Below are 12,005 nucleotides of genomic sequence, written 5' to 3' on the forward strand. Positions count from 1 at the left end.
GAATAAATATGTATCTTTTGAAAACATGAAAGATAGTTTGATAGTAAGATGTATAGTTATATATATATATATATATATATATAGCTTCTTCATTTTTAAGGATTTTGGATCTATGATTGAATTTAAGTTTATGCTTCGATAAAAGTAACATAGTATTGTAGTCTGCAAAATAATATTGGGAAGAGTGGGGGTTAGAAATTATATACTAAGTCTATTTTAATTGAATCTTTTTAACCTTAGATAAAGTTGTTGTGTTTTTATTTAAATAGAAGATAAGTCGTCAGGAATGCAAATAAGACATCACATTAAACAAATATTATTCCCCGCCACCAATACCTCTAAAATCCTTCAACTGAATTTTCCCTCAAAAAGTTTAGATATTCAATTGTTATTTTTTGGAACATAAAGCATTTTATCTGAATTCCTACAACCAAAGCAAATGGCATGTTCTTTTCTCTTTGGCCATGTTTTCTGATCTAGTTTCCACTAATTAAGCAGCGATTTCGTGCCTTACACTTTGAAGTTTCACTCATTACCTGACTTCTGTAAGTCAACAAAAGGCAACATCTGAAAACCTCAGTATTGGGCCATCACGTTGAGAACAGCTAATTGAATGTAATTACTTTATTTTGTGCCAGGGTTCATACTTGTAACATTGCCTTGTAATAATTTAAATTGTCTGCATTCTGCAGGGGGACTGTTTGACGCCACGGTGGAGACAGTCTGTCAGGCAGCCACTTGGGTCTTGGATGCAAAGTCCAAAGTAAGGAGACATTGTCATTTGGTTACCTACTCATTAGCCCTCTATGGCTGTCTCTTGTTTTGAGTGGACAGGATGTGTCGTGACTGAACCTTACCCCTAAAAATAGTTGTGAAAACATGCATTTGGGATGTACAGTAATTGGTTGCTTAGCTGATCATAGATATTTTTAAAGGCCTTGGGAAAAAAGGCAGATATTTTTAAACTCTGGTTTTGCAATACCACATTACTTTCCTCTCTGTGTCTCTGTCTCTCTCAAGAGAAGAAATGTAACAGGCAGAGATCACACACAGGGACACAGGAATAAGATATTTTTTTATTACTCACTTAAAGAATTTGAAGAATATTTTATTAAAGATAAGCCAAATTCATTTGTCATTTCCCTGGCTTGATATTTGTCAAATCTGTTGCTTTTAAGTCAAAAAGGAAATATCATCAAGCTTTATTTATTTTGTCTGTCTATGTTTAAAAAAAAAGTTGATTGTAGAAGAAAATTATAAGCCTGCAGCCCTTAACAAGTTTTGCAAATGCTCTCTGACCCATACGCTAAAGGTAAAGCAGGCTGAAGTTTTTGCCTGTACTTGGGTGATTAATCATATGGTGAATCTAGTTCCACTGGCTGTAATAATAGGGCTTGCTTTTGTTTCCTTTTTTGTGGACCATAGAAATGAAAGCATCCTTCCTGAGTGCTAGAATCTTCCCCTTTCGTTAGTGGTGCCAGCAGGTCTACAACATGGGCAGTTAAAACTAATAGAACCTTCCCCCCCACACTTTTTGTTTTTGCATCGTTCCCTTCAGTGTTCAGGGGTTATTCCTGTCTCTGAACTCAGGAATTATTCCAGGTCATGTTTGAGATCCATACTAGATACCAGGTATCAAATTTACAACTCCTGCATACGAGGAAAACACCCTACCTGCTGTTATTGATCAGGCCACTTGGATCAAACTTAAATTTGAAATTGTAAGAGTCTATGATTTTGAAGAAAATAGGAAAGTAACAGGGAAGGATCATTATTTAAAGGAGTAAAATTAGACAAACATATTTTATTTGATGTCCCCAAATCCCGTCTTTCTGTCTTTAAGATTATTAAAAGAATAAAATCAACACCCAAGTAGCAGGTGCCAATTTTTTTCCCAAATGTGTGACTTTTGTTATGCATTTTAGATATAATGCATATACTTTATGTATATATAATGCATATACCTTTAAACTTATTCAATTCAGTGGTCTTAAATAAAGAAATGTCTGTAGAGTCTAATAATAAAATTATTTAGCTATTATGAAATTAGATAGCTAATAACTTTATAACATCAGTGTGAAGTGAGATTAGGAGTTGGTGGCAGAGTATTCAACCACACCAGTGGTGCTCAGGACTTAGTGCTCAGGACTCTGTGCTCATTTGTCACTCTGGAAGTGTTCAGTTGTCACTCCTGGAAGAGCTTAAGGGACCATAGTTTCACCAGGGATCAACCCAGAAATCAAGCCCATATTGCATGCAAGGCAAATACTTTATTCCCCTAATATCTGCCTTTGCCCTAATTTTACAACATAGCTGTCTCTCTAATATGGAACTCCTTATTTATCTGTATTTTCTCCCTATTTATTTCTTCCCCCACTGGAAAACTCTAACTTTGTAATTGTGAATTTGTTTGCTTGTTGTTTTTGAATTTAATATACTAAAAATAATCATATAAATAGTCTGTTATAGGTTTCTTCATTTAGCCATAACTTATAAGTTTCAGCTATATTAAAATTTAGATCAATAGGTTTTTTATTTGTTTGGTTAGTTGGTTTGGTTTGGGGGCCATGCCTGTTGATTCCTAAGGGTTATATGCTCAGACATCACTCCTGGAGGTTCTCTGTGCCATATAGGATGCCTGCCGGGGATTGAACCCAGGTTGGCAATTTGCAAGGCAAGTGCCCTACCCATTGTGCTGTCTCTCCAGCCCCACAATAGTTCCTTTTTGGCAAATTATATTCCAACGTACAAATCAATTTTATTTTATGTATATGCTCATCATCTGACAGTCATTTTAAATACTTCTACTTCTCTGATTGATTTGAATAAAGCTGCTGTTAGAATTACAATTCAAAAGTTAATGTAATAATGTTTTAATGTCTCCTGGATATTTTTCTAAAATAAACTTACAACTTGCTGTTGTGATTTTTAAAGAAATAATACGTTATTTTAAAAATGATTCTACCATTATACATTCCCCAGATAATCAATGTAGATTTTATTTTGCCACATCTGCAGAAACACCTGTGATGGTCTTTTGTTGTTTTACTGGAATCAGCTAGCAAAAATGAAGTAATATCTCATAGTTTGGGTCAGTCCTTTCCTCATGACTGAGAATGAGCAACTTTGCATAAAATAAATGGGCACTTTTTTTATATAGTTATTTTATGTTTGGGGGCCACATCTGGCAGTACTCAGGGGTTACTTGTGGCTCTGCACTCAAAAATTGGTCCTGGCAAGATCAAGGAACTATATGGGATGCTGGGGATCAAACCCCAGTTTGACACATGCAAGGCAAATGATCTTCCTGTAGTGCTATCTCTCAGATTCTAAGGTTGGGCAGTTTTAAATATTCTTTGAAATTAGGGCCCGGAGAGATAGCACAGCAGTGTTTGACTTGCAAGCAGCTGATCCAGGACCAAAGGTGGTTGGTTCGAATCCCGGTGTCCCATATGGTCCCCCGTGCCTGCCAGGAGCTATTTCTGAGCAGACAGCCAGGAGTAACCCCTGAGCACCGCCAGGTGTGGCCCAAAAACCAAAAAAAAAAAAAAAAAATCTTTGAAATTATAAAAAAAATCTATTTAATTTCTATAACCATTTTAATATTTTGGCCTTTTTTATTTTTGAGCTTTAAATGTTCCCTGAATATTACTGATAGTAAGCATTCTGTATATGAATCTAAAATATTTTTCTCATTCTCTGCAGTTTCCCACTTTGTTGAGAATGTTTTTATTAGTTTACCATTATTTTTTCTTTATTTTTGTTTTGGGTATCACATCTAAATTCCGAAAATTTACTCCTATTTTCTTCTGATAGTGTTATAGCTTTAATTCTCTCAGTAAGGACTTTCTTTTATTTTGAATTATTTTTTTAAAATATGATGCAAAGCAAGAGTTTAACTTAATCTTTTATGATTAATCTCCCACCTTTTGTTCAAATATTCTATTCTCACTGAAAGGATTGGTAAACTTGTCCAAATTATATGCATTGTTGTTTATATTCATCTCAATTTCATTTCATTATCTGTATGTCTTTCCTTTTATCAACATCATAATCTTGAGTATAAAAGCTATGCAAGATATATTTTAATTAAGTGGTATGAATGTTCTAATTTCTTCCAGAATTATCTTAGGAATGACTATTAGTTTTAACATATTTTTCAATTCATATCAAAAAAGTTCTATCTGAATAAACCTTAAAGTTACAATTTGATTTATAATATACTTTTAAAAAGATATTACAAAAAAAGATTTAAGTAACATGAATGTCTCAATATAGAAATTATTTCCCAGTTATAAAGGGATATTTATCAAAAAATAAAATTTATTAAAAGTCCAGCTAACATTTAGAAAATTAATGCTTTAGAATGGAAAAAATAGTAAAAATGTTGTGGGATGTTCAAAACTTGTATGTTTTCTGGAGCATTTCTATCAGTATACTAGATATACCAGAATATCAGAATAACCAGGATAGCTATGTTTGTCTTTCTGCTCTGGTATTCATTGTTGGTAATCTAGAGCAGCTATTTCCAAACTTCTTTTACTCTTCATGAATAAAAATGAAATTAAATAAAAAAAAAAACACTCAGCAGTTAACTGCCCTACAATTTACTTTCTTTTAGGGGAAAACAAATAAGATAATTTCTTCTTTCAACAACTACAGCTAAGGTTACTCCTGATCCCTGAAACTTCTAGAGTCCTTCAAGATATAGTGTCCACTTTAGGAAATACTGAACTCTAGAGCAGTGCTTCTCAATTATTTTCTGTCATGCCTCCCTATAAAGAAGAAAACATTTTCCGCCCCCCCCCCCCGAGCGACTGTAAATAGTATCTTTATTTAAAAAAAACTTTAACCTGCAAAACAAAAATATATAAACTAATTTGAACTGATTTTTTAATCAGAGGTGATGTCTGGATGAATGGCTACAATGAGCACCTTCTGCAATGCATAGCTTTTCGAAGCTGGGTTTGAAGCAGGACACAGCAACTCTCAGCTCCAGAGACATACAGAGACAGAAACACAGCGCTTAGCTTGTTATGACAGTGTTTGCTGAGGTCAAACACGCCCCTTTATGGGATGCCCACCCCAGTGTTTGAGAAGTACTGCTCTAGAGCAAGGCATGACCTTTCCATTCTGACATTTCTTCAAAATAGTTTGATTAGAAGTATAGGTTCCTGGCAGCAGGAAAGGATGAAGGGAAAAACATTAAACATGTGCATTCCACTAAAAGCTTAAGTTGGACATTGCACAGGTCATTTCCACTCATGCGCCAACATCAAGGTCTTAGTTTCAAGACCACATATAATTCCAAGCAAAGTTAAAAAATAGTCTGAATTTTGGAAAACTACTTCCTTAACTGAAAATCTGGAGAAAGTATTTTCTATAAAAAATATAACACTCCTTTATTTTTTCCTCTCAAATTCCTGTTGAAAGTTGGCTTTTCCTCTTTATTTGCATAACAAATTTGCCTACAAGAGGGATGTTCCATTCCATGGCATAATTTTTTCTCAGGGAGTTCAAAACCCTGTGCTTTATTTTTAAGTTTTGATTTTTATCAAAATAATAAATAACACTTAATATTGAAAGCTTTATGAGAAATGATAGCCAGTTCTCGTCACAGCCTATATCCTACTCGTTTTAAAATTTACTTTTTTTAAAGAGCAAGAGAGCATGTATAAAATGGTTCATTTAGTTGGAAAAAAAAATAATTTAAAAAGAAAAATGAAAGAAAAAGAGAAGAGAAGAAAAGAGAAGGGGAGGGAGTTGGGGAGTGGAGAGAAGGAGAGGTGAGAGAGGAGGGGACAAGAGGGGAAGGGAGAAGAAGAGGGTATAGGGGAGAGAAGGAAGGGTGAGGGGAGGAGAGTGGAAGACAGAAGAAGGGAGTGGAGCGGGAAGGAGAGGGAAGGGGATGGGGAGAAGAGGGGTGGGGAAGAGAAGAGGGGAAGTAGAAAGTAGAGGAGGGGAAGGAAAAGGGGGAAGGGAGGGGAAGGGAAGGGAAAGAGATGGGAGGAGAGGGGAGGGGAGGATGTGAGAGGAGGCAGGGGAGAAGAGGAGAGAAAGGTAGGGGAGAAGAGGAGAAGAGGGGAGGGAAGAAAAGGAGAGTGGAGGGAAGGAGAGGGGAGAGAGGAGAGGAGAGATGGGAGAGGAGATAGAGCCAGTGAGGAGCAAATTTGTGAAATTTATTTTATCTCAAATGAGGTCAATAATTCATTTTCAGAAGATTTAATAATCTCTTCTTGCTCTTTGACCTCTTTGTTACTTTATTTGTTTCTGAACATTAGGTGCATATAGACTTCATTGACATCTAATATGGGGTGTTCCTACAGGAATAATAGAATAAACAAAATTCTGGAGTTGTCCAGGAATTGTAAGCACTATTACTGATCCTGCAGCTTTTGTGGAGCATGTGTTCAGCTGTCACAGCTTCTGGAAATACTTAAAGATGGGGATACCTACACTCACTCCTAAAAAGTCCTGATGATATCAGAATACCAGAATACGAATACCAGAATACCTGGAGTTTGGGCCCGATGGTATCTATAGAGAGAACCATTAATGAGTGCCAGAACAGGGCCATTGGCCAAGTTTGTGGGTGGAGCAGGTGTGGCTTCAGCCCGGCAAGGACTTTCTCCTCCTGAGAGTGGCAGCTTTTAGCTGTGTGACAGTGTACCCATAAATTTTCATGATTTGGTTTACTTCTCTTTCATGGATAGTTCATAGAGCTAGTTAGCCAAGTGCAGACATAGCAACTGCATTTCCTGCTTCTGTTTTTAATTCCATGGTCACTTCCATATCTCTGTCTATTTGGACTTTCATTTCCTACTTTGTCTGATGTATAAATTTCTTCAATTCTACGCTTAAAAATAAAGATTTTACTCACCACTTTATCTCATTAGATCATTTATTGATTGGTTATTTAATATCATTTTATTAAATACTACATCTTATTTAAATTTGATTTCTTTATCATTTATCAATTTACTACTATTTATTAGTTCTTTAAATGTGACTTCATTATTTTTATTTTATTTTATTTGGTTTTTGGGCCACACCTGGTGACGCTCAGGGGTTACTCCTGGCTATGCGCTCAGAAATTGCTCCTGGCTTGGGGGACTATATGGGATGCCAGGGGATTAAACCACAGTCTGTCCTAGGCTAGCACAGGCAAGACAAAGGTTTTACCGCTTAAGTCACATATCTGGCCTAACTTTATTATATTTTTATACATTATTTATTTTAATAACTATTTTATTTTATTCTGATATGAACTTTGTAAAATAAAATCATACGTATGCACATGATTTTTTCTACCCTTGCTTTCTTTATTTTATATTTTGTCAATCACAATTTTCATTTGCATGTTACCAAAATTGCAAATGTTTCTAGCCCTACTTGATACCTTCATAAACTCTAGATAACTGTCCTTTTCCTATAAAGAGGTTTGTTAGATTTATATATTATAATTGTAATTATGTGAAGTTCTCAAGTGAAGTCTTCGCATTAAATTTACATAATGAAGATCTATTGGCACATTGCCTTTAAAATAAAAATACTATTTTATTTGTTTTAAATAAACAATAATTTTTGTTTTAATCACATACTTTGAGATATGCGGCACTTGTATTTCTTCTTTAAAGCAATAATTTCTTGTCCACACCAAGTGGTGAGCTTGGAGACTATGAAATGCCAAATATCATTCTTGTTTAGCCACACACAAGGCATTTATCTTACTCACTATATTATTTCTCTAGCCTTGTCTTTAAACTTACTAAAGTTCTTTTATTTTGTGTAGCATTTTCTTAGGCGAGGAATTATTACTGCTCTTTGAATTTCTATCATCTCCTCTAATACACTCTGTTTCTCTTGCGCTGACCATATTAATCATCTTGTGCCAGGAATTGTGCCTGACTGAGCATCTACAGCAGGGGTCTTTAAACTACGGCCCACGGGCCACATGCGGCCCGCAGAGGAGTCTGATCCGGCCCGCCAGCAGTGAGCGCTGTTTGGTTGCCAAGATACCTGCCAGCATATACACTCAGTGTATATCCAAATATCAGGGACCATGCACTCAAAATGGTCACCATCTTTGGTAGTACTTATGCCTATGAATAGACTTTTACAAGAATGAAACATCTGAAATCTCCAATCAGATCAAGTTTAACTGATGCCCACTTGCATCACTAGTTACAGCTGGCAGTGACAAATATGGAACCGGACATTGACCATCTCTTTAGCCAAAAGCAGGCCCACAGTTCCCACTGAAATACTGGTGCGTGATTTGTTTATTTATAAATGGTTTTCATTTTATTTATATAAGATATGTGCAGTGTGAGTAGGAATTAGTAGCTCATATAGTCCCGCCCTCCAGCACTCTAAGGGACCGTAATCCAGCCCCCACTTTAAAAAGTTTGAAGACCCCTGATCTACAGGCATGAACACTTATTTTTGTACAACCCCTGACCCATTCTTTATTTTTTCTTACAAGCTTATTCTACAAAACATCTCCTATTACTGGGTTATCTTCATTCTGCTGCTCAGCTGTTATTCAGAACTTGATTGTCTTTGCTTATTTGCTCAGATGAATAATACTTTTTGGTCTTTTTTGCCAAAATATTTCACATGACTTCCTAATAATGTTCCTTAGATATAAAATGACTGAATTCTTCCCTGTAAATGAAAGGTATTTTTAAATGTTGAAAGCTGTATTTTTAAACACATATTTTTCTTTTGAGTCCTGTTTACCTATAAAAAGGAACTTTACAGAAATCATTATTACTATAAAATAGAACTGGGGTACAAATCCTAAGTATTACAAGTACAAGGTATACTGTTTGATATCACTAAACTTCATCTTCATCCTTGAAATTACATTTTTTTTTCAGAGTTTAGGCCAGTTTATACTATAATCATCAGATAAAAATATTAATTAAAAAAGTATACTAAATTTGATCCAGAAGATCAAATAACAGCATGTATTATTATAGACTTAAAATGCACAGGAATTTTAAGTGTTTTTTCTATTGTGATTTAAATTCTATATAATGTTTTATTTTCTAAAATTTATAGTATACAAATAACACTTCATAAAAATTAATGGATCTTTTAATTTGTGTGTGTAACTCTATCAGAAAAATCAAAGCTCACCAGATATATATTTTCAGAGGACATGCTGTAGGATGACCTTCAATTTTCTATAATAGTGTCAATTTTCATTTCTTTGATATTAGACAATTCTTCATATTAGATTCAACCACAGTAGATGTTTTATTTTTTTTTTTCAGATCTTATTTCTATCACCTCTAGTTTCCTACCTATTTAAAAGCAAGTACTCCTTCTTAATTTGGACACAATGTCACTATCCTTATTATTTGGTTTGAAATTTTTCTAGCATACTTTTTCTTCTGAATTCATTATGAAATAACTCAGACTACATTTAGATCTCAGAAGTAACTCATTTAACCAGGATAGATAATATCATTAAAACTACTTTTCTGGTAGACAGGGTGTAGGCTGAGTACTTATCCAGATCATTTTATTACTGTAAACAGTGAACTGCGCCTCAATAATCTGGGTAATTGCCTCACCTCTCTATTTTACATAGCCTAAGGTTCTAGGTTTCTTTTTGCATCCTACAGGCCACTTTCTACAGTGATCAGCAATCAGTGAAAATCAGATGATCACTCAGTTTAACCTTCCTGTTCCTTGGGTAATTAGATCAACAAATTAGCCGAAGGCTCCAATACGGAAGGGGATTGGTACACTGTGGTCAGGACACATACTTATGAATTTTCCCTTAAGCTGCTGTTTTGGAGGAAGCTTTGATAAGAAACATGTGATCTCAATTATCATTAACTCTCTGTGGTTTCCGTGTTTGGGGGCTTGACCCAGACTTTAGAGGGCCTAGGCCCCCCTTCAACGAGTGCCCAGTTCAGTATATTGTCTGTCCACTCTGGATTTTGTTATCACAAGATCTTGTTATCTCTCATTAAGAAAAGGGACTTAAATCACTCCTCGCACACTTAATGTCTACTGAAATGGTTGAAGCTCCTTTTAGATTCTTGTTACTGTGCTCTGATAAGATGTTTTCCATTCAATTTAACATCTTATTTTTTAGGCTAATATTTCAATAGAATTCTCTAAAGCAAAGTTAAAACAGGTCGCTCTTAAGCCAGTTTATACCTTGAAAAAATTTAACAATAAAATCATGGCTTGTTCGAAAAATCTAACTTAAAAGGAAGCCAAAATTTTATTCTGCTTTTAGAAGTTTAGTTTTTATTTCTCTGTGTGACTAAAATTGACAGGATTATCAGAAAGTTCAGCTGCTGGTGGACCCTAATGCCATATTTAAGTACACATTTGAAATGCTACTCCAAATACTAACTTTGGGTTCACAATAAGAAGTAGGTATTTTATATTTCTCTCACACCTGGCAGTGTTCAAGGGTTAATCTTGTGGTCAAAGGGAGTTATCAGGGGACCATATATAATACCAGGGATTTAAACAAGGATTACAGCTGCTGAAACTTCATGCAAGGCAAGCGTCTTATTTTCTTGGATATCAACAAATAATATTTAGTCAATTGTATCTGTGACCTTAGAAATTACACATTATTTCTAAACATGACTTTCACAAGAAAGTTACACACTATTTTACACAATAAGACATCAAGCCAGCATAATTTGGCTTACTGAAATAAACTAAAACAGCTCAGCTTTTACTAAGAGTATAATCGAAAGGCTATTCTGCATGGCTACTACCATATATAGTATTTACATTTTAATTAAATGAAATGTTTTGATTAATGAAACCTGCCATCTATGTGCCCAATTTGGTATAGTCTTTGCACTCCGGATTTTATTATATCACAATCTTGTTATCTCACTTTGAGAAAAGGGACTTAAATCACTCCTCACACACTTATTTTCATCCATTTTATAGACATTCTTTGTTATTTTTTGTTTATTTTAACAGATTTTAATTGAGTCACTGTGAAAAAGTTACAAAGTTCATAATTGAGTTTCAGTCATCTCTGATTGCCCATATTGTCATACCAATTTCCTTCTAAAACAACAAATGCTTCAGCATCAAGTTCAGACTTTGTATCTTTTTAACATTATCCAAGGAGAAATATCTATTTTTTAATCTTTGTATTATAAAAAAAAAGTTTTGCTCTAACATTTTACAAAGTCCTCTACATGACTGAAACCCAACCACAATCATGTTTGTAATCAAGGTGTTTATAAAAAATAATATTTAATTCCCCTGACTCCAGGCCTTCCCTGGGTGCCAGCCCAGATGGCCAGAAGTGCGTTCAGGTGGACTCTTAGTGGTCCTCAGGTTCCTCCTTCCCTCAGTACTCCAGGGGGGAGGTAAATGGGGAGGAGGGCAGGCAGACATCTGGCTTCCGGTTTCCTCTTTGATTCTGGAGACCAGCTCTTGCCAGGTATAGGGTTTGGGGAAGCCCCATACCAGAACCTTTTTCCCTAGCCTGGGGAGTGCTGGAAGGTGTGGCAGGCCCCCAGCCATCCTTGTCTTTTTTTCTCTGACTCCAGGCCTTCCCTGGGTGCCAGATCAGATGGCCAGAAGTGGGTTCAGGTGGACTCTCAGTGGTCCTCAGGTTCCCCCCTGGAGGGCGGGCAGACATCTGGCTTCCGATTTCGTCCTTGATTCTGGAGACCAGCCCTTGCCAGGTATAGGGTTTTTCTCCCCTGGACTTCAGTCTTTCCCTAGACACTGGTCTAGGTGGACTCTATAGGGGTCAATAGGCTTTCCCTCTATCTCTCCCCACACTAATGGGAATGCACTCTGGGAGGAGGGCAGGCTGTTCTAGCACTGGTTTATATTGGGACAGTCAGTGGAAATTTTTTCTCTTTTTTTTATATTGATATTATTATGTGCATATATTCTATATATCCATAATATCCATCTTGTATTGGGATCTTGATACTGCCCTACAAAGATCATTTCTAATATTTTACTGCCTCAGTTCCAACCCTTACTTCCCC

This window comes from Suncus etruscus, chromosome 17 (genome assembly GCF_024139225.1).
Source record: "Suncus etruscus isolate mSunEtr1 chromosome 17, mSunEtr1.pri.cur, whole genome shotgun sequence".
NCBI lineage: Eukaryota > Metazoa > Chordata > Mammalia > Eulipotyphla > Soricidae > Suncus > Suncus etruscus.